The following is a 24790-nucleotide window of genomic DNA, read 5'->3' on the forward strand; positions in this document are numbered from 1 at the left end:
TATAGTGGGGGAGTCTACAATCAGAGGGCACAGCATTAAGAATAGAAGAATGACTCTTTAGAACAGAGAGGAAGGTGAATTTCTTTAGCTTGGTGGTGAATCTGTGGAATCCATTGCCACAGAAGGCAGTGGATTGAATTGAATTGACTTTATTTCTTACATCCTTCAAATATGTGAGGAGTAAAAATCTTTATGTAATGCACTGGTTCATATTTTTACTGTTATGATGTAGGTATTTCATTCAGCGTTCTGTCAGAGCAGTCTGTTCTGCTTTCAGCCTGTTTGAGTTATTGTTGAAGATAAGGGATGATGAGGAATGTCTGCTGTGCAATTAGGATGGTAGAATTAGGGGGAGGTTTTCTTGGTGAGGGGCACTAAGATTGGTCTTGAGTTTTTTTTTGGTATGGCGGGAGATGAAGAGAGAAGACGCTGGGGAGAACCGGTCGTAGGATACAACACGGTGGGTGACCCATCTGTTTGAGATGGATTGCGAGTGACATTCCGAAGGTGGCCCAGGGGCCCAGAGTGTCAGTGACAGAGAGGTTCAAGATGAGCTCCAGCTTGTACGCTTTTGGTTGTTGAATTAAAATGGGCCTTTTTCATTTTGTTTTTCTTTACTAACCCTTTGATTAAGTTAAGTCTCATAAATATAATTCATTTAATCATATGCATTGTACTGTCTGTTAATTTGTGGCACTAATTTGTAACAGGGTAGCATATTACACAGCATCCACACAAACAGGAGTTTGAGCAGGAGAGTTGTCTCAACCTCACGGGTTTGGTGTGACTGGGGAGTGTTTTCCCTGGACTTATGCAGCCAAGGAAAGCAGGGGGTTTTGTTTACATTACATCTCCATTTGAACGTGCAATGTGCAATTTATAGTAATTATAGTAATGGTCAATACAGCTTAGAAATATTATTGTATCAGTGTGAATTAATCAGAACGATGGCCTGGTGGAAGAAGCTGTCCTGGAGCCTGTTGGTCCTTGCTTTAATGAACTCAAGTTATTGGGTGTATTTAAAGCACAGGGTGATAGGTTCTTGATTAGTAAAGGTGTCAACAGTTATGGAAAGAAGAAAAGAGAAGGTTGCTGAGAGGGATGATGAATCAGCCACGATGAAATTGCAGAGCAGATTTGACAGGCCAAAAAACCTAATTCTGCTCCTGTTTTCTATGGTCTTATGGTTTCACAGAGTGGGTAATGATGTGAATATTCATTTGGATAAAGGGATGTCAACCCTGTGCAGGCATCATCAATATTTTCTGTTTTCTGTCCTGTATGTGCCAGGGATGAAGTCATACTTCACTTAACTGGGACCTGAATAACCATGTCATATGAAACGTCAGCTTCTTGGAAGCAAATCGAGAGATATTGAGACTGAGGAAATGCCTTGAAATCTGATTTCATCGCAATATCTATTTCAGTGATCAACATGGGAAATTCCTTTGTTCTTCTTCAGCAAAGCTTAACATCTGAGGCATGCCCATTCAGAAATGGTCTGTTTCCCATGTAATCCAGTTACAAGCAATGTGCAGTGTGTTCTCTGACCATGACCTGGAGATTTAAGTCATATTGTGTTAGAATATACAGTATCTCTTAAAGTTGCTTTTGTTGATACCAGAATAATAGTAAAGATACGATAATCAAGAGATAATTTTTGATTAAGGACATATTTTTATTTCCCATTTCCCTACTGTAGGAGAATGGTTGCTTTGAAGGAAGTGAAGGAAAACATATCTACAGGGATAATTATTGAAGAAATGTTCATTGATATGAATAAACCATTAAAATGGGCAGTATAGAGAAGCTGGACATCTCTGCAGGAACATCTAAAACTACTACTTCTACACAACTTGCAAACTAAGAAATCTGTGAATAACTCTCATATCCATATGTTCCTTCCACCTCAAATCCATTAAAAGAATTAAAATACATGATTTTGAGAAAAAAAAATTCTATGAGTAACTAAATCGCAGAATTGATAATAGAGAGACGAACTGTGAAATAATAATAGGTGATTACAAAAGTGGTCATATTTTTCCTAGATACAACAGTTAATGCACAATAAATCATTATTACATTACTACATATAATAAACAATGAACAACAGAAACAGTTGTTCAGATATTCTCAAGAAAATGTTTTGCAGAAAAGGAGTTTTATAATAATGCTGGCAGGTCGGTCAGTAGTTTTTGAAAACAAACTAGTAGAAGAATAAAGAATCACTTAGTTATCCAGAATAATTTTAGTTTACAGATACAAATAAACCAAACTATTGAGATGGCAATGTGTTCTGAACCTGTTGCAACTGTATCAACAGGTTAAATGTTTGCTTGGAATAGACAAAATTATGCATATTATTATCACATAAAGATAAAAGAACCAATCAAGCAGTTGATTAGACTGGAATAAAAACATGCTTGCTTCAGCTTGACATTATGGTTAGTCCATAGATAATTAACAAGACAACCAGCCAGCTGTCAATGCAGTGAGATAATTGTATATTTGTTTCAGGTTGTGGTAGCACTTATAAAATATAAGTGTGGTGTAATTATCTGATTGCTGAATAAAATTTGCTGCAGAAATTCGTTCACATACTTGGTTCCAATAGGTTGATCTAGACCTCCTTTTACTCGAATAAATGTTCCAAAACACATCTGTGCTGGTCAATCATAACTGAACTGAGACAATATTTGGTGCGCAGCTTGTAACTTAAAGGGCAGCTCCCATTTTTTGGACATTGTACTGCATGACATTCTGAAGAAAGACTCTGATCCTGAACACTGCTTCTCTTGTGTAGAGAGACATTGGGTAATGCCCACAGTCATTTCAGCTCTTGAACATTTATATTTTGTATGGTGCTTCTTGCTTGCTATCTAAGCGAGTGGCAGGGTATGCATTAGGGGTACAAGAGACATTCCCAGACTCTGAGGAAGGTGATCCACAATCAACCCCACCTTCTTCCTACAAGAGATTCTAAATGAACATACTCCATGCAATAACCTCTTCAAGGAGCAATGTGACATATTCACTATTTATGGCTACAGAGATCTGCAATATAAATTCCCCCTTCGGAAAAAAAAATGAGTGTAGAAAAAATGAGCACCCCAGATCTATAATGCATGGCGTTTAGAAGAATCTGAAGTGATTTTACTGAAATGTAAAGGTTTCTGGGAGGAATGGCTGGAATGTTCAGGAGGTACTTACCTAGTTGGAGTATCTAGAATGAAGTACATAGATTTTAGAATAAGAAATTTCCATTCAAGTAGAAATGAGAAGAAATTTCTTATCTGGAGCCTGGGAATCTTTGAATTTCTGAATATCAGGGAATTGCAAAGTAGAATAATTGAATATATTCATGGGGAAGGCTGTCAGATATTTGAACTAAAAGGAAGTCAAGATATAGGGAGGCCTGGAAAATGATGTTGAGACAAAAACTGCATTAACCATGATCCTTTTGAATGCTGAACATGTCAGAGAGACTGGTTGACTTCTTTTCATATTTTTTTTTGTTTCTTATTCTTCGCAGATGCGGTTCAGACCTACACTACTTCAGAACCATTTTCCTATCCAGATCAAAGTCACTGTTACCCTCAATTCTTTATTTAAATTGGTGTCATCTGTTCTGTGACATACCTCAAACATTTCTGCTCATCACAGGATAGTGATGCTCTATCACAAACTAAAAAAGGCCACCCTGCTCTCTTCCTTCAGCAAAGAACACGGTTGGATGCAGGCAGAGATTTTATAACGTTGTCGACTTTGTCAGGGTTCAAGCATTGGTAGATATTCAGCTACTTTGTGTTTTGTGCTTCCCATCAGGAGGCAGAACTGTTTCTGAATTGTGCTTCATAGCTGTCAATCCTTGACTGCGCAAGTTGTGACTCACTGTCTATTCATATCTTGTGGCCTTCCATGACAGACAACACTTGGAAGAAGTTCTGAGAGTTTCAAGGGCACAGGATATAACTGATGGGGTGGTGAGGTTTGGAATTCAATGGTTCATCTTCAAGCCAAAGTTCAATGATGAATGGGAGTAATACCAACCCAAGCTAAAGCTATAAGACATGGCCATTTATGTGTTAATGAAAGCAGGAGGCGATAAGACATGCAACTAATGGGTCAAAACAAAACTATGCAATCCCATCATATCCAGTCTTAAGTAATGGTGGACAACTAATGGGAGGAGATGTCTTGCAGAATGTTGTCATCCCCAATGACAGTGCAGTCAGTTATGAGTGCCAAAGGACTGATTAAAACACTCACAATCATGTTCAACCAGAAGAGCCATATAGAGCAACCACCTTAGCTATTCCAGTATCAGAAGGCAATCTGCAGCCAATTTGATTTTCTCTCCCAAGGAATGCATAGAGAGCAGTATCTAGATCTAGCTGTGCCTCTAGACAAAATATTTTAGTATACTAGCAATTACAAATTGCTATCTGTCTGACAATGGGGAGAGTTGCTGAGGTATGCCCTGTTCGTGAAATATCAGGACACATCTGGTCCAGCTAATAATTGTCTATCCTTAATCCAATTTTTTAGATTGTAGGCCTGTGTGCTGCATGAGATCAGTACTGGGTCCACTGTTGTTTGACATGTATATTAATGATTTACTGAAAGTATAAGTGGCATAACTAGTAAGTATGCAAATGCCATTAATTTGTTGGTACACTGGAAGGTGATGAAGGCTATCTAGTCTACAACAGAATATTGATCAACTGGAAATGAATGCATGCAAAGTAATGGCAGATGGAATTTAACTCAGACACGGGCAAAGTGATTTATTGGAGAACTTAAACTAGAACAGGAAATGTTCAGAGAATAGCAGGATCCTGAAGATCTTAACATGCGAGTAGATTGGGAAAATCAGGTCAGCACTGGATCTCAAGAGAGAGAATTTGCAGAATGTCTGCGAGATGGCTTTTTAGAACGGCTTGTTGTTGAGCCTACTAGGAGATCGGCTGTACCGGATTGGGTATTGTGTAATGAACCGGAGGTGATTGGAGAGATTGAGGTGAAGGAACCCTTAGGAGGCAGTGATCATAACATGATGGAGTTCACTGTGAAATTAGAAAAAGAGAAGCCGAAATCTGATGTGTCGGTATTTCAGTGGAGTAAAGGAAATTACAGTGGCATGAGAGAGGAACTGGCCAAAGTTGACTGGAAAGAGACACTGGCGGGAAAGACAGCAGAGCAGCAGTGGCTGGAGTTTATGTGAGAAATGAGGAATGTGCAAGACAGGTATATTCCAAACAAGAAGAAATTTTCGAGTGGAAAAAGGATGCAACCGAGGTTGACCAGAGAAGTCAAAGCCAAAGTTAAAGCAAAAGAGAGGGCATACAAGGAAGCAAAAATTAGTGGGAAGAGAGAGAATTGGGAAGTTTTTAAAACCTCACAAAAGGAAACCAAAAAGGTCATTAAGAGAGAAAAGATTAACTATGAAAGTAAGCTAACAAATAATATCGAAGAGGATACTAAAAGCTTTTTCAAGTATATAAAGAGTAAAAGACAGGTGAGAGTAGATATAGGACTGATAGAAAATAATGCTGGAGAAATTGTAATGGGAGATGAGGAGATGGCAGAGGAACTGAACAAGTATTTTGCATCAGTCTTCACTGAGGAAGACAGCAGTATACCGGACACTTGAGGGTGGCAGGGAAGAGAAGTACGACAGAGAAAGTACTCAGGAAGCTGAATAGGCTAAAGGTAGATAAATCTCCTGGACCAGATGGAATGCACCCTCGTGTTCTGAAGGAAGTAGCTTTGGAAATTGCTGAGGCATTAGCGATGATCTTTCAAAAGTCGATAGATTCTGGCATGGTTCCAGAGGACTGGAAGATTGCAAATGTCACTCCACTATTAAAGAAGGGGGCAAGGAAGTAAAAAGGAAATTCTAGACCTGTTAGCTTGACATCGGTGGTTGGGAAGTTGTTGGAGTCGATTACCAAGGATGAGCTTACAGAGTACCTGGAGGCATATGACAAGATAGGCAGAACTCAGCATGGATTCTTTAAAGGAAAATCCTGCCTGACAAACATATTACAATTTTTTGAGGAAATTACCTGTAGGCTAGACAAGGGAGATGCAGTGGATGTTGTATATTTGGATTTTCAGAAGGCCTTTGACAAGGTGCCACACATGAGGCTACTTAACAAGATAAGAGCCCATGGAATTACAGGAAAGTTACATACGTGGATAGAGCGTTGGCTGATTGGCAGGAAACAGAGAGTGGGAATAAAGGGATCCTATTCTGGTTGGCTGCCGGTTCCCAGTGGTGTTCCACAGGGATCAGTGTTGGGGCCGCTTCTTTTTACATTGTACATCAACGATTTGGATTATGGAATAGATGGCTTTGTGGCTAAGTTTGCTGACCATACGAAGATAGGTGAAGGGGACGGTAGTGCTGAGGAAACGGAGAGTCTGCAGAGAGACTTGGATAGATTGGAAGAATGGGCAGAGAAGTGGCAAATGAAATACAATGTTGGAAAGTGTATGGTTATGCACTTTGGCAGAAAAACTAATTGGGCAGACTATTATTTAAATGGGGAAAGAATTCAAAGTTCTGAGATGCAACGGGACTTAGGAGTCCTCGTACGGGATACCCTTAAAGTTAACCTCCAGGTTGAGTCAGTTGTGAAGAAGGCGAATGCAATGTTGGCATTCATTTCTAGAGGAATAGAGTATAGGAGCAGGGATGTGATGTTGAGGCTCTATAAGGCGCTGGTGAGACTTCACTTGGAGTACTGTGGGCAGTTTTGGTCTCCTTATTTAAGAAAGGATGTGCTGACATTGGAGAGGGTACAGAGAAGATTCACTAGAATGATTCCGGGAATGAGAGGGTTAACATATGAGGAACGTTTGTCCGCTTTTGGACTGTATTCCTTGGAGGTTAGAAGAATGAGGGGAGACCTCATAGAAACATTTCGAATGTTAAAAGGCATGGACAGAGTGGATGTGGCAAAGTTATTTCCCATGATGGGGGAGTCTAGTACGAGAGGGCATGACTTACGGATTGAAGGGCGCCTTTTCAGAACAGAAATGCAAAGAAATTTTTTTAGTCAGAGGGTGGTGAATCTATGGAATTTGTTGCCACGGGCAGCAGTAGAGGCCAAGTCATTGGGTGCATTTAAGGCAGAGATTGATAGGTATCTGAGTAGCCAGGGCATCAAAGGTTATGGTGAGAAGGCAGGGGAGTGGGACTAAATAGGAGAAAATGGATCAGCTCATGATAAAATGGCGGAGCAGACTCGATGGGCCAAATGGCCTACTTCTGCTCCTTTGTCTTATGGTCTTATGGATTGGTGAGATTCAGGGATACAGCAACAGTATATAATTCCCTGAAAGTGACAACACAGGAAGATGGGGTGATGAAGCATATTGCACCCTTGTCTTTCTTATCCAAAGTACTGAGTACAGGAGTTAGTATATTCTGTTTCAATTGTACAATTCATTGGTTAGACCACACTTGGTGCATTCAGCTCTGGCCACTACAGTACAGTAAAGATGTAATTATGCCAGAGAGGGTACAGAGAAGACTTGCAAGGATGTTGTTTACATTGGAGATCTTGAGTATTAAGGAGAGATGGGATAGCCTGTGTGTTTTCCCCAGGAAATGAGGAGGCCGAGAAGTAATACAATGGAAGAATATAAAATTAGGAGAAACCGAGATAGTCAATGTTTTATTCACGTGGTGAGGTAGCTAAAGCTAAAAGCATAGGTTTCAGCTGAGTGGAAGGAATTTTAAAGATGATCTGAGTAGTACACTTTTCACACAAAGAGTAGCTGGTACCTGGAATGAGCTGGTGGAGGAGGTGACTTACTATCACCATCTGAAGTACAACTAGGACAGGTAATAAATATTGGTCTTGCAAACCAGGTCTAGACTCCAAAAGTGAACATACTTATGATTCCTACATCATTCTTTCACTTTTAGACAGATCACCTTATCAACCATATTTTAGCACAGTACATCTCCACAGTTTGAATATTTGGAGATCGCAGCAACCTTTCTGGTAGTATTTCACCTTGTAGGAGTGTAGACCATTGACAAGCTAAAGGTTAATTGTTCTCTGTATCAGTGAATATGGAATCTACATTGGCTTTAACTTAGTCTGTCCCTCTTCCTGTCACGATTATCCATCTCTGATTTAACATGACTTATCAGCAATATCTTGGTACCAAGATGGGAGTCTAACATCATGCATTTCATGACAGTGGCATGATGAAATTTGTTTCTAAGGCAATGAAAGGTAAATGTGAATCTCTCTGTCACTGTGCTCAAAAATGCATTAATGATATTACTGCCTTGAACAGATTTCTCCTTTATGAAGGGAAATGAAAATGCATTTCCTCTTTGTTGTCTATCCTTTCATTGAATATAAAGAACTGGGTGAAGATGAAAGTTAAATGGTGAATGATAACCCATGTCTCATTATACACACAATCATTTACTCCAATGATTGGATTTAAAACACTTGAATGATTGAAAAGAATGTTTTAATTCACAACTCACTTGGTGTAAATAATGCATCTAAATAAAACCACTTTTTTGCATGAGTGCAGTTCAGCCTACTTGATTAATGCCTTATGCACCAACCTAAACATTCAACTCCATCATCCCCAAGGCACTGTGGATGCAATGGTATACAATCACAAAATACCTCGCAGTCACTTACCTGGGCTATTAAAGCAGTACTCCCCCAAACCATAGCTTTCAGCATCTAGGAGCACAACTGCAGCAAGGCCATGGGAACAGAACCACCACATAATTCTCTTGTAAGTCTTCTCTCCTTGACTTAAACACATTTCTCTCCTTGTATCTTAATTACTGTTGTGATTAGCTCCTGGAACTCTCAAATGAATAATACTCTGGAAGCAGCAGGGCTGTAGTAGTTCAAGAGACCTGAGGACTATTCCACTCTCAAGACTGATTAGGGGAAGATAATAAATGTTGTCCTTGCTAATTGCATCTATCTCCCACAAAAATAATAAATTCTGCCCTCATACTGTGTACTGAAAAGTTACAGAGGTGCATCAAAATTTCTCGGTGAAAATGGGAGAGAAGACCATTGGCAACTTAATGGCAGGTATTTATTTCCATTCTGAATCTATCTATGCAGTGACTAAAAGAAAAGCTATTTCATAATCACAACCAGAGTTGTGATTCTGGTTGTGCCTTCAGAAACTAGGAACAGTGTAGACTGCCATTGATCACATAACTAGAAAAGGAATTAGTCATAGCACAGGGTTAAGAGAAATTACCAGTGGTGAACAGTAAGCTGGAGTCCTCTATAAAGATCTGTGGAAAGTGATACCCCTCTTTTGAACTCAACAAGTGTTGCCAAACACACTAATGCTGTGCATTCTTTCCATTTTGCATTGAGTCCCCTGTCCTTCAAAAAACACAATCATTCTCAAGATTGTGCTTTAACAACCTGAATTTAATATTTCAAAGACATACTTCACATCTTCAAGATGCAATTCTCATTTGCTGTTCACTCAGAAATATACATTTATTCAGAAAGCAACATGATAAAGTATGTCATTATCCAAAACCTCTTGCCATTTTTTGATTCACTGCAGAGCAATACACACAAAATGCTGGCAGAACCCAGCAAATCAGGTAGCATCTATGGAAATGAAGGGTCTCGAGAGCTGATTAATTTCCATAGATGCTGCCTGACCTGCTGAGTTTCACCAGCATTTTGTGTGTGCTACTTTGGATTTCCAGCATCTTCAGGATCTCTTGTGTTTTGGATCTCTTGTGTTTTAGTCCAGCCTGTCAAGGGTGGTGTACTGCAGAGCCTAAATCTTCATTAAACAAAACAAAGTTTTTTTAGATTATGTATGCTTTCTATAGGTTCATTTTGATTGCATTGTAAACCCTATAAAATGACTTGCTCCTACTGAGGCATAACAAGAGTCAAAGCACGAAGTCAAATTTCTGTATAGATATCAACAACTCATCTCTGAGCAGCAACTTAAAGCTTTAAAGTAAAGCCTGCCTGCATTCTGTTTAGTATCATTATTGATGTAGATAAGGTGACACTGATGTGTTGATGTCCTACAATCCTCAGCTTGAAAGTAGACACGTTAATATCAGTAGCTAACCATACCTCCTCTTTTTGCTTGGGCCTCAAGCCAAAATCCTTTAGAAGTCTTGATTGATTTTTGCAAACTACTTTCAAACAATGGAAGTCCTTGCTTCTGTTTCTTTGCTGGTGACTCACTGCATATTGGAAGAGGAAGATTTTTTTTCTCTTTGTGGATGAAAAGAGACTAAAAGTGAAAATGAGTTAAGTGCAGCAGGTTCAAAATTGTGTTAGAAAAAAAAATCACCTCAGGTTAATATTTTAACAGTCAGTTCTGCTCCGAACTTGCTGAGAAAGGTTAAAGAAACATTGACTTATATTTTTTAATGTAGACAGAGCTTTAATATATTTCCAAGTTTCTATTTAAATTTCAGGTTTTGAGCATTTATAATTCTTATGCTGTCACTGCATTGCAGACAAGTGGTACCTTACTCTGTAAATAATGGAAAATGAAAATTTTACTTCCAAATAATCCTAGTGCTTAGGTTGAGCTGCCAGAGCATGATTCCAAAGTTATATTTGTTTCATCAGGTGGAACCAAAAATGCTTACGTGCCCCAAATAAAGTGGGCACTAACTGTATATATTGACAATACACAGGGCAATGTGAGGCACAAAACTACAATTCTGATGCAAGCAATGCTTGAATGTATTTCTAGTTTCTAGTTCACACTTTGAACATATACATTTCTTTTTCTCCCCACGGACCAGATTAAGCCATTTCACTTCCTCTTTTGCCCATTACATCACTGATGTTTAGGGCAGCAATGAAGGTTCTCCATCTCTGGCAGTGTTCACAACTTCCTTCATCATGCCAGTAGCTGCCTCCAGGCTTACAAGTCATACAAGTCCTCGGTGGAAACTCGGGAATACCATCACACTCAGATGTAGAATAATTCCTTATTGCTGCTTCCATAACAGTTTTGTCTGACTAGTTAGAGTTGTTAGGCCTCAGGTGAACCCCTCAAACCTGGAGGACCAGTGGACCTCTCTTAGTTTGGCCTCTACTCTTTAGCCTGTTTGGCATGGGTGACCCTATCAAAAGCTAAAGCATGAAGTCCTTACTCCAGCCAACACAACTCTCCAGGTCACTGAGGCACACAAACCTCCAATCCACAACAAGGTTGTGGTCCTTTTGGAGGTAGCCATATCACAGCAGAATGGAAATAGAACAAAATGGCTGTCCCATCAGAAAGCATCAGGATCTGTGACAAGCATGAACAGGTATGAGTACCAGGCAGATTGTAGCACAAAATATGTGAAAATCTGCAGATGCTGGAAATCCAAAGCAAAACACGCAAAATGCTGAAGGAGCTCAGTAGCCAGGCAGCATCTATGGAAACAGTAAGTAGTTGACATTTTGGACCAAGACTCTTCATCAGCATCTATGTTAAACTATATGTATATATATATATATATGTCTTTAAAATAAGTAGTAGTAATGTGGAAGCTAAAGGAGATGATATGTGAGCCCAAAAATGTGTAATGGATGATTGTAAAATGAAAGTATTGTTACAGCAGTTTAGTTCAGAAACATATGACATGCTAACAAACCTTCTAATACAAAGTGAAAGATGCAGTGCAGAGAGGAATATAACACTGTTCCACAGTTATTAGAAACAGCTAATAGCTATGCGTTTGTGACAAAGGTTTCAGAAGCGACGTGAGTCATTTAAAGAGTACTTTATTTACTTAAAGACCTTATCGTGGCGTTTCAGTTTTGATTTCTTTCGAACATCTTCGTTGATATTATTAGAACATAAGAACATTAGGAAGTCTTTGACAAGAACAGGCCATTCGGTCCAACTACCTTGCCAAATTCCTATTCACATAGTGTGTTAAAATAACTACTGAGTTTCGTTTTGATAGTCTCTAAGGTAGTTTGTTCCATGTGTCCACAACTCACTGTGTAAAGAAATGCTTCCTGAGGTTAGTCTGAAATCTCCCCTTAACCATTCTCCACCTATGAACCTGTGTCCCCATTGATGGATTGATTTTGAAGTACCAGCTGGTATCCACCTTACTGAGACCCTTAATAATTTTGAACACCCCTAGCATGTCTCCTCTCATTCTACATCTACTTAGGATAAAAAGATTTAATTATTTCAATCATTCTTCATAGATCATACCCTGCAGACCTGGAATGAGTCTCGTCACCCTTCTCTGAACTCTCTCCAATGCCTTCACATACCTCATAAAATTTGGAGACCAAAATTGTACACAGTCCTCAAGGTGTGGCCTCACAAGTGCATTATACAGATTATACAGTCTAAGGAGAACATCCCTAGACTTGAACTTCACTGAGTACATTATATAGCCCAGCATTCTATTAGCCTTCCTAATCACTTCTGTACATTGCCTATCAAAACACCCAAGTCCTTTTCATGCAGCACACTCTCTCATGACTGCCCATTGTATATTTTTATATAATATTTCTAGTTCCTATGTAATATTTTACATTTACTTACATTAAATTTCATTTGTCATTCATCTGTTCACATCTGGATTTTGTTTAGATCCAACTGTATTGATTCTGCTGCCTGAATGTTATCAGCCCGTCACTCTAACTTTGTGTCATCTGCAAACTTTACTAGTTTATTTGTTATATGCTTATCCAAATCATTCATGTAAATTAAAAGTAGCAGCAGCGCATAACAGATCTTGTGGAACCCCACTTTTAAAATCTTATAGGTGTGAAAATGATCCTTACACCATAACTTCTTTTTTTCTGTTCCTGAGCCAATTTTGCACCCTTTCGCTCACTTTACCCTGAATCCCTTCCTCCTCTAACTTGATTATTGAATTCCTGTCAAAAGCCTTCTGAAAGTCCAAGTAAATGTTATGAACTGTTCTATTGTATTTTACACATTTGGAAAGTGGAAAGGTATTATATTTAAACCACAAGCATAATGACAGCAGAAAGATAGACTTTTTAGTAAAGATGTTGATTAAAAATACATTCTTCAACATGCAATTTTATATTGCTAAACACAAGAGATTCTGCAGATGCTAGAAATCATGAGCCACAACCATGAAGTGCTGGAGGTGCTCAGCAAGTCAGGTAACATCTATGGTGGGGTTAAACAGCTGAGAGTCTTCATCAGGACTGGAAAGGAAAAGGGAAGAAGTCAAAATTAGAAGATGGGATAGGGGAAGGAGTACAAGTTGGCAGGTAATAGATGAAATGAGGTAAAGGGGGAGATGTGTGGTTGGAGGAGTGGGGATGAAATAAGAAGCAACTTTTCACCTGGGTGTCTGCCGGGGTCATCTACTGAATCCAGCATTCCTGGTAAGAACCGGCATAGATTAAGAGACTGCTTTATTGAGCACCTTCAGTCCATCTGCCACAAAAAACAGTATTGCCCAGTGGGCACCAATTTCAATTCAACTTCCCATTCCAACACGTCAGTCTATGACCTCTTCTGACATGATAAGGCCACACTCAGGTTGGAAGCATGGCACCTCATATTCCAGCTGGGTAATCCTCCAATCTGTGGCATGAACATTGGTTTCTCTAACTTGCGGTAATTTCTCTCCCCTCTCCTTCTCTCTTTTTCTTTCTTTTTAAATCTTTTTATTGAATAAGTATACAAAAAGGTAAGCCATATAGGCACTAATACACTGTTAGAATATAATAAAATTACAGAAGATATTAATACAAAAAAAAGATACAAACAATGTAATTTAAACATAACGTACCAAGGTAACATAATAGTATACTAATTTTTATAAATATATCAATAGAGAAAAGGAAAAAAAAAAACCCCCAAAAAAACCCACTGTGCAACTAACTAAAAGCAAAGCAAAGCAATGGGCTAACTTGAAACCAAACAGAGTTAAACTTAAAATCACGTCCTCAATCCCGACCTCCATTAAAAACAGTAAAAAAAAAGAAGGGTATAAATTACATTAAATGAAAATATTGAATAAAAGATCTCCAGGTCTGTTCAAATTTAAATGAGGAGTCATAAAGATTGCTTCTAGTTTTCTCCAAATTCAAGCATAATATCGTCTGAGAAAACCAAAAAAAGGTAGTTGGAGCATTAAGCTCTTTCCAATGTTGTAAGATACATCTTTTCGCCATTAAAGTAAGAAATGCAATCATTCTACGGGCTGAAGGAGAAAGATTACTGGAAATTTTAGGTAGTCCAAAGACAGCAGTAATAGGGTGAGGAGAGATATCTATATTCAATATTAAAAATGTCTCTCCAAAAAGTTTCCAGAGTAGGGCAAGACCAAAACATATGAGTTAAAGAGGCTATCTGCCCTGGACATCTATCACAAAAAGGATTAATATAAGAATAAAAGCGAGCTAATTTATCTTTGGACATATGTGCTCTATGAACTCTATTTGATAAGATTAGGGTAGATTGGGAACAGGAATTGGGGTTTATCATTTCCGTGGATGACTGGGGGCAGATTTTACAATTAGTCAATACTTCCTCTATCTGTGCTAAACATTCCCTAAGTTAATTTGAAGTTGTTCTCCTTCTCTCTTTTTCTATTCCCTATTCTGGTTCCCATCTTACCCCTCATCTCCTCATCTACTCATTACATCCCACTGGTGCCCATTCTCTTTCTATTGTCCTCTCTTATTAGATTCCTTCTTCAGCCCTTCACCTTTTCCACCTATCACCTCCCAGCTTCTTACTTTCATCCCCTTTCCGATCCCCTGGTTTCACCTATCACCTACCAGCTTTTATTCCTTCCCCCCACCATTTCATTCTGGCTTCTTTCTCTTCTTCCCCAGTCTTGATGAAGGATCTCAGCCAAAATGTCGACTGTTTATTTCCCTCCATAGATGCTGCCTGACTTGTTGAGTTCCTCCAGCATTTGTTTTTTGTATTGCTCCTGATGTTGCTACATATTGTTTGGTAATGAGTGAAGAATTTACTCCAGGAAATCTATTCATACACGATTGGCAGAAAACATTGTCACTCTAAAAGTCTGCTTGGTGAGGTTGTACAGACATTAGTGCAAACAGTGCATCCCAACAGACAATGTGTACATCTACCGGCTATTTTAGGAAACCCATGAAGACTGGCCATGAGAGAAAGGATCTGCAGAGAGTTAGATTACAAAATATTTTCAGTGTTGACTCTTTATCCATGTCTGAGCACAAGATTGTGACAATACGTAGGACAGACATCCAGTTATAACTGCATTAATGTGCACATTCACATCAGACCATCTACAGAGCAAGTGTTTTGCCAGATGTTTGCTGCCCACAGCCAACATTGAGTATTCAGAACAATTCCTGTCTGACTGGATAATCCATTCGAAAAGAACCAATGCATCTGTTAACTGTATGTATTATATTGGCATGCAAAAGTTTGGGCACCCCGGTCAAAATTTCTGTTACTGTAAATAGTTAAGTGAATAGAAGATGAACTGATCTCCAAAAGTTATAAAGTTAAGATGAAACATCCTTTTCAACATTTTAAGCAAGATTAGCGTATTATTTTTGTTTTGTACAATTTTAGAGTGGAAAAAAAAGGAAAGGGGCACCGTCCGAAAGTTTGGGCATCCCATGAGATTTGAGCTCTCAGATAACTTTTACCAAGGTCTCAGACCTTAATTAGCTTGTTAGGGCTATGACTTGCTCACTGTCATTGTTAGGAAAGGCCAGATGATGCAAATTTCAAAGCTTTATAAATAACCTGACTCCTCAAACCTTGTCCCAACAATCAGCAGCCATGGGCTCCTCTAAGCATCTGCCTAGCACTCTGAAAATTAAAATAAATGATGCCCACAAAGCAGGAGAAGGATATAAGAAGATAGCAAAGTGTTTTCAGGTAGCCTTCATCTCAGTTCGTAATGTGATTAAGAAATGGCAGTTAACAGGAGCAAAAGACCTTTAGGAAGATTTAGCAGATTCTGGAGTGGTGGTGCATTGTTCTACTGTATAGAGACACCTGAACAAATATGATCTTCATGGAACAGTCATCAGAAGAAAACCTTTCCTGCGCCCTCTCCACAGAATTCAGCATCAGAAGTTTGCAAAGGAAGAGCTAAACAAGCCTGATGCAGTTTGGCAACAATTCCTGTGGACTGATTAAGTTAAAATAGAATGTTTTGACCACAATGAGCAAAGGTATGTTTGGAGAAAAAAGGGTGCAGAATTTCATGAAGAACACCTCTCCAACTGTTAATCATGCTTTGGGCTTGTTTTGCAGCCAGTGGCACTGGGAACATTTCACTAGTAGAGGGAAGAACGAATTCAATTAAATACCAGCAAATTCTGGAAGCAAATATCACACTGTCTATAAAAAAGACAAAGATGAAAAGGGGATGGCTTCTATAACAGGATGATCCTAAACACACCTCAAAATCCACAATGGACTACCTCAAGAGGCGCAAGCTGAAGGTTTTGCCATGGCCTTCACAGTCCCCTGACTGTGACAATCTGTGGATAGACCTCAAAAGAGCAGTGCATGCAAGATGGCCCAAGAATCTCACAGAATTAGAAGCCTCTTGCAAGGAAGGATGGACGAAAATCCCCCAGACAAGAATTGAAAGAATCTTAGCTGGCAAGAGAAAGCGTTTACAAGCTGTGATACTTGCCAAAGGGGGTGTTACTAAGTACTGACCATGCAGGGTGCCCAAACTTTTGCTTCAGGCCCTTTTCCTTTTCTGCTATTTTGAAACTGTAAAAGATGGAAATAAAAAAGCAATCTTGTTTAAAATATTAAGAAATGTGTCATCTTTAACTTTATGCCTTTTGGAAATCAGGTCATCTTTTACTCACTTAGCTATTCACAGTAACAGAAATTTTGACCAGGGGTGCCCAAACTTTTGCATGCCACTGTATATAATGAAAATTACTTGTGATAAGAATGTATTGACTGGCTGCATCAAGGCCTGTTATGGAAACACCAATTCCTTTGAACGAAAAATCCTACAAAAGGTAGTGGCCCAGTGCATCAAAGGTAAAGCCCTCCCAACCATCGAGCAGATCTACATGAAATGCTGTTAGAGGAAAGCAGCATCCATCATCAGAGATCTCCACCACCTAGGTCATTCTCTCTTCTCCCTGTTTTCATCAGGTAGAAGGCTCAAGAGCCTCTGGACTCTCACTACCGGGTTCAAGAACATTTGCTACCCCTCAACATCAGGCTTTTGAATAAAAGGGGATAACTACTCTTAGTTGTGCCAGCACTGAAATGTCCGACAATGAGTGATCTCAATTTAAGGGCTCTTTATCTCATTAACTCATGTTCTCATTATTTATTATTTACTTCTATTTGCATTTGCACAATTGGTTGTCTTCTGCACTTTGGTTGATCTTTCATAGATCCTGTGATAGATACTGTTCTGCAGATTTGCTGAGTATACCCTGAAGAAAATGAATTTCAGGGTTGCATATGGTATTTTGATAATAAAATTTACTTTGAAATTTGACTTGCTATTACTTTGTGAATCAATAAAATCACAATATTCATTGACGTAATGGGTAACCAAGCCTTTGTTATAGACTTAAACTTTTTCAAAATTGTTGAAAAACTGTGCAATCTTGTTCAAGCCATTGCATCAATTGTTGAAGAAGGTTGTGAAATCTATCTTGAGCAAGGTAGAAGGACATAGAAGTAAAGTAAGGAACACTTACCAAGTAAAGACCTCCTGGTTTGTATTGATACTATGTATTTACTTGAGCAGATATAAGTGAAGAACAAACAGAAACTGGAAGATAACTTTGACTCAAAGCTATTAGAAATAGTGGAAGGATAATGTAATGGATAAATGTAGCCCTTCATAACGGGGAGCAAAATTGTGCAAAAATTGAGAAGGCACTTAGAATAGAAAGCACTTGCAATTAAGAAATGTTGTTAGTTTTTACTGAGTAGATGTCATATAGAAATAACATATCATAAGCCTCTAATAGCTGAATCACTGATAACTAATACAGCAGTGGCAAGGATGAGAATGATGTGTAATTCTTCTGTTACGGTACGACTAAACAGGTACGTACAGGAGTTCCAAACACAACACTACCATGAATGCTCAGTTGTGGCTTGCACGTGTAAACTCTGATTTTGGGATTACAAATATAGTGTTTCTGTCCAATGCAAATGAAGAAGCTTTTCCAATAACTGCCACACAAATCACAGGCAAGAGTTTATAACCAGACATTGCAAAAAAAGATGGACAAAATTTGACTAGTCCTGAGTGTAAAGCTCACCCCCTTCCACAATTACCACAGTTAGTTATGTTGCTGAGCAGTGTGGTGGGGATGCATCAGCTGGGTTAGCCTGATTACATTAAATAAAAGGAATTGTGCTAAACTTCATACTGAACGCAGAGATATAGCAGTATAAAATTAATTGTAAGAGGCTTTGTTTACTGACAGTGACCTTGGATTATTAAGATGCAGATGTAGTAGTTGCTAAACCTGTAGGTTCATTTCACCAAAAATGCCTTTGCTGAATTGGTCAAGGCCAGCCACAATTTCCTAATAACAAGTGAATCTCATTAAAAGCTGATAGAAGTGAAGCACATAGATTCATGTATGATTACTGGTTATCGTACTAAGATCCTGTATGTGGTTATTCTACAAAGATCTGATGATTTACCTAAACAGATCTTTCTTAATAATGGCCCCAAATGTAAACCTACTCTGCTGGAAAACTCATTGTATTGGAAGGGTAATGTGTTTTAATACCATCTAATTTCAGGTAAAAAGTCAAGAGGTTAGTTAGAATATTTAAGCAGCAATCAGGGCGCAAGGATTTCATTTTTATTCTAAACTCAATATGAAACATGATGAAGCTTGTTTCTTGCTGAAGTGTAGAATGAATCTACACATTATATCAGGGACATCAGCTGAGTTAAAAATGTTGCTATAAAGCCAATGAGACAATGTATGTTTAAATTCTTAAGAGCACATCTATATGAAGCATTGTCACAGGAAAGCAGCGTCCATCATCAGGGACCTCCACCATCCAGGCTGTGCTTTCTAAAATCACTGCTGCCATCAGGGAGAAGATACAGGAACCAGGTGAAGGAACAATTATTATCCCTCAATCATCAGGACCTTGAACCAAACAGAATAATCTGTTTATTTACTTATTTATTGAAAGTGTTTTGAGCGATATTGCTGAGCAAGCCCGGGATTTAACCCCACCCTAATCATGGGAAAATTTACAATGACCAATTAACCTACCTACTGGTATGGGTCTTTGGACTGTGGGAGGAAACCAGAGCACCTGGAGGAAACCCATGCAGTCATGGGGAGGACATACAAATTCCTTACTGGCAGTGGTGAGTCACCTGTATTCTAAAACGTTATGCTAACCACCACACTTCCACGTCATTACACTTCACTCGCCCCGTCACTGAAATTTTCCCACTGCCTATGGAGTCACTTTGAAAGACTTCATCTTCATCACATGTTCTCAATATTTATTTCTTATTTTTATATTATTACTTTCCTTTTGTATTTGCACAGTTTGGTGTATTTTGCACACTGGTTGAATGCTCAGTTGGTGTGTTATTCTATTGATTCTTCCATGGTTATTATTCTTTTATGGATTTATTGGATTTGCCCACAAGAAGATGAACTTCATAATTGTATACAGTGACATATATGTACTTTGAGAATACATTTACTTTGAACTTAAAGTTCTTATCTGATCTTCCCAGCTGAACTCAAGTGAGTTAAGAACAGGAGTAGTTTGTGAAATCGAGAGTAATTTGGTTGGAATTGCTGATAGAATCTAAAGTGTTTGTGTAGACCAAGTAACTCTGAGAAGAATGCACCAAATGTAGATGTACATAATAAATTTGGGTCTAAGTGGAATCCAGTATATATGTCAGGAAGTGAAATCAAGCAAGCCTGATAAAGAAACAAAACCTTCTATGAAGTGAAATGCAGAACCAAATAGTCCAAATGTTGCTCCAACAGCAAAACCTGGAAAGAGATAAGGAAATTCCAAAAATCCTGAACCAGATTTACACCTATTATTCTTTAGATGTGTATATAGATAAAGTACTTTAGAGATTAGCTTTAATTTGTCACACGTATGCTGAACCATTGAATTCAATGTTGAAATGCATCATTTGCTTCAAATCCGAGAGGACTGCTCTGGGGGCAGCCTACAAGTATCACTATGCTTCCAGTGCCTATATAGCACGCCCACAACTTACTATCCAAACCCTAACCATACAGCTTTGGAATGTGGGATGAAAGAGAGCAACCGGAGGAAATGTAGTTGAGGGAACAATGTACAAACTCCTAACAGGTACAGACTGTGACAGGAATCAAGCCCAGATCGATGATTCTTGGCACTATAAAATGATTGTCCTAACCACCATGCTACTATGTCACCCCCAGTGACCAGATAATTGTATATCACTATTGGAAGTATGAAAACACTTCAGGGAGAACAAAAAAAATTCTTTATAAAAACACAATAAGGTGTCGTGTCTCTTTAAGCAGGGAAGTACTACTCTCTGTGGACCTGTGTGTGTTAACACTGTAACTTTGTTGGACAAGGGTGTCATGTACTGTGACCTCTGCAATGATGTATCAATGTCATAGACTGCCGATTACCTCTTTTAAATTGACTATATATATTACAAGTATTTTGCCTTGCAAACAACCTACCGCCTTGAGGAATATATATTGTATGTGTATCATGAACTTTTGAAGACATAACATTCCCAACCCACTATAGATTGCAAGTGTAAAAATCAATGACTACTGTTGAGTGTAATATGCCAAAGTTCCATCAATCAATCAATGTATGTTTCTTATTACAACAGCAACATAGGTGACTGACAAGAGGATGGGTCACACTCAAAAGGAACTGGTCTTAATCCCACCTACAAGACCAGCTTGAACATTTGTTAAAGGCATAGCCTCTACCTTATCCTTAGTTAGAGAAACATCCACCAGTAGCAATGGAGAATCTTCGTCAGGTGTAGCAATAGAGGAGTTCACATATTGCAGGTAAAGGCTTTTACTTTGAGCAGTGCTGAAGGAAAAGGGAGCTGGGTTCTTTGTTTCAGATGACCTGTCCTTGTCACTTTGCCACAAAAGGAACATCTGGTGGTTTTGACACTGGAGAAGTGGGTAGTGTGCCATGGTTGTACCACCATTTCTAATGTTATAGCAACAGAACAGCCCTGAAGCTTTCAGCTGCAGTTCCCATTTAGAAATACTGCTTTTGGAGCTTTCCTCATTGTCTTATTTCACTGGTGCATTTATAGTTCATTAATTAATTTATTTATTTAGAGGTGCAGCACAGAATTGGCCCTTCAAGCCATGCCACTCAACAACCCCTGACAAACCCAATTTAAACCTAACCCAATCACAGGAAAATATACAATGACCAATTAACCACCTCAGACTATGAGGCAAAACCAGAGCACCCAGAGAAAGCTCACTCTTTCCACAAGGAGGACATACCAAGACTCCTTACAGAGGACACTGAGATTGAACACCAAACTCCAGCAGCCTGATGTGATGACAGTCCTTGATGAGAATGGTTTTGACCCAGATGCTGGGGTATCCAAAGCAAAGTTCAAGACACAGTATCCAACTTGATCTGAGCACAAAACAAACACTAGGCACTATCACTATAGGCTTACAAATGAGAACCAAACCACAATTCAGATGTTCCTTAAATACTCAATTCTTGGCACTCAAAGCATGATTACCAATTAGTGGAACCAGTCCTGAAATGCTTAAGGGGCCACATCTGCTATCTGTACTCCTGGAATCTGGCACGGTTGGAGGTGTCCCATAACAGGACTTCCTCCCCTGAAGCTGACTCCTGACAGCCCTGGCTGCTAGGAGAGGCGATGATGGTAGTTGTGGGTGAGAGCTGGATCCAAGACATCTCTTTCAGGCACCCAGCACCTCTCCTCAGGTGCGAATCCTTCTCAGTCCATGAGGTATTGCCAAACCCCTGGAACAGTTCGTAAGACCTGTTCCCCCTCAATCAACCTGGGTGGCAGAGGGCCTGATGGTGGTGGGGCTAAGGAGCTGGTGCAAGCAGGCTTTTAATTTAGAAATGTGCAGAGCGGGATTGATCTTTAGTGTCTTGTAGAGCTCCAAGGCACATAACTATGTTTACTTTCCGCAGGATTTCAAAGAGTCCAATGAACTTGGGGACCAACTTTCTAGATTCCACTCATAGAGGCAAATCATGAGTGGACATCCAGACCTATTGCCCAGCCTGTAAAGCAGGTCCCTGACTTCTCTTTCAGTTTGCCTTGCTCTCTACTTTCTGGGTAGACTCTAGCAAAATCTCTCTTGCTTAATCCATCGTTGCTTGCAATGTTGGACAATATCTTCAGCTGCAGGGACCCAAACCTTGCCTCTTGGTCTGGAAAGAGAGGTGGAGGATAACCAAACTGGCACCTGAATGGTGACATCCCATTCGCCAAGTGCTGTAAGGTGTTGTGGGTGATCTGTGCCCATATCAAATAGTCATATCATTCATCAGGTCTTTCTGAGGTCAGACAGCTCAGGGCACATTCTAAATCTTGGTTTGTCTGCTGTGTCTGGCCATTGGACTGCAGGTGAAACTCAGAGGAAAGGCTTGCTGTCGCCACTACCAGGCTGCAGAAAGCCCTCCAGAACTGTGATGTGAGCAGACCACGATTGGAGACAAGATCCACCAGTAATCTGTGGATCCTGAAGAGCTGGTTCAGGACAAAAAGTCAGCCATCTCTGCCGCAGACGGTATCTCCTCCAAGGAAAGGAACTGGCAGGCTTTCAAAAACTGGTTGACAACCACTGTGATGATCGATTTCTCTTGGAAGGCAAGAGACCTGTGACAAAGTCCTTGGAGGTGTGTGCCCAAGGTCTTTCTGAAACAGGTAGGGAATGGAGGAGCATTTGAGGTTGGGTACGGGGTTCCTTGTTTCGGGCACACACCTCGTATGCCTGCATGTACTGTCAAACTTCTCTTGTCATTCTGCCCCGCCAATATCTCCTCTTGATAAACTCGAGGGCCCTGGCAATCCCTGGGTTAATGGTAATTCTCAACAAATCTCCCCATTGGAGTATGTGGGACTGGACAGAACTTGGGATGAACAGCCTACTTAGGTGACCATTCCTTGGAATCTCCCCTTGTGCTTGGGCCTTGAGAACAAGAATGTCAATACCCCAATGAATTGTCTGGCCTGGGACAAAATGGTGGTAAGCTGCTCCTCTCAATCCAGTTCATCAAACTGACCAGACAGGGCATCTGGCTTCTGGTTTTTCAACCCTAGTCGGTAGGTCAAGATGAATTCAAAGTAGTTAAAGAACAATGCCCCACCTTGCCTACCTGGATCTCAGACTCTTGGCCTCCTGAATATGAGCCAGATTCTTGTGGTCTGTCCAAATGATAAACGGGTTCTTGGTCCCCTCTAGCCAGTGCCGCCATTCCTCCAAGGCTAACTTAACGACAAGAATCTTCCAATTCCTGACGTCAGAGTTCCTCTCAGCTGAGGATAGCTGCCTGGAGAAGAATGCACATGGATGAAGTTTATTGTCTGAAGGTGCTTCAATAGTCCAGACAAAAGGGCCCATAGATTTCTTAGTTAGTGCCTTCAGCAGAGCTGCCACTGATCTGAAATTCCTGATGAATTTCCAGTAGAAGTTAGCAAATCCCAGGAATCACTGGACTTGTTTGATACTGGAATACTAGATAGTTGTAGCCTGTCTCTAATTGCCTGCGTCTTGGTTGGGTGCATCTTGAGATTGCCATTGGAGATGATGAAACCTATTATTGAGACAGAAGGACTGGTCGATCGGAAGCTCTAAGTCCTCTGCTGGTTCTCCCTAAGCGAGGGCATCCTCCAGTTCATCTCTGAGTCCGTGACGGTATAACATGTTCAAGGTCTCCTCATTCCAACCACTGTCTTGGACAAAGGTCCGAAATTCAATTGCTTAGTCGGCCCCTGACCGTTACCCCTGTTGAATCTTCATCAGGTGGTCCAAACGCTCAGCTGGCTCCAGCGGGTTGATGAAACACTTCTCCATGATGGCACTGAATTCTTCCAAATCTGAACAAATCTCTGACCTATGTTCCCCAGGTGCAGTGGCCAGGTCAGGGTTCTTCCAGTTGGAAAAGAGATAATGAAGGCCTCCTTTCTGCGCTTTGGCTGGAGAGCTGGAGTTCAAATACTAATGAGCATTGGAAGAGGAAGCCATGGCAAGAACCCGGGTCACCGTCAAATGTCATGGGAGTTGGAAGATGATCTGGCTCCATCGAGCGACCGACAGCCTCACCCCAGTGACTTTGGCTTCTTGCCTGCAATAGTTGGCACACAGAGACCTGGAGGTCATTTATCTCCAGGCTCTGTCTAGAAATCTTCTCGCTGTGGTTGGCCAGAGTTGACGAAAGGCTCCGATACCTTGCTGGTTCTATATTGGCTCAATCATACTGTGACAAGCATGGTTTGGACCCACATGCTGGGATATGTAAAGCAAGGTTTGAGACATGGTGTCCAACTGGATCTGAGGACAAAAAAAAAGCTAGGTTTCAGTCTCTTTGTTCTCCATCTGAGTGAGACTGACCCTTATGAATCACAGCTTTGATAAGCTTCCTGTCAAATATTTATGTTGTCACTAGTATTGCCCGTTTCCATCAAAGTACCATTGCCCACTATCCCAGCTGATTCTGCTGTTCATCCTCTTAGATTTATTATTTCACTAATCTTCGCATTGCACTCTCTGTAAACAGATGGTCCCGATACACT

This window comes from Mobula hypostoma, chromosome 5, assembly GCF_963921235.1.
Source record: "Mobula hypostoma chromosome 5, sMobHyp1.1, whole genome shotgun sequence".
In the NCBI taxonomy this organism is placed as follows: domain Eukaryota; kingdom Metazoa; phylum Chordata; class Chondrichthyes; order Myliobatiformes; family Myliobatidae; genus Mobula; species Mobula hypostoma.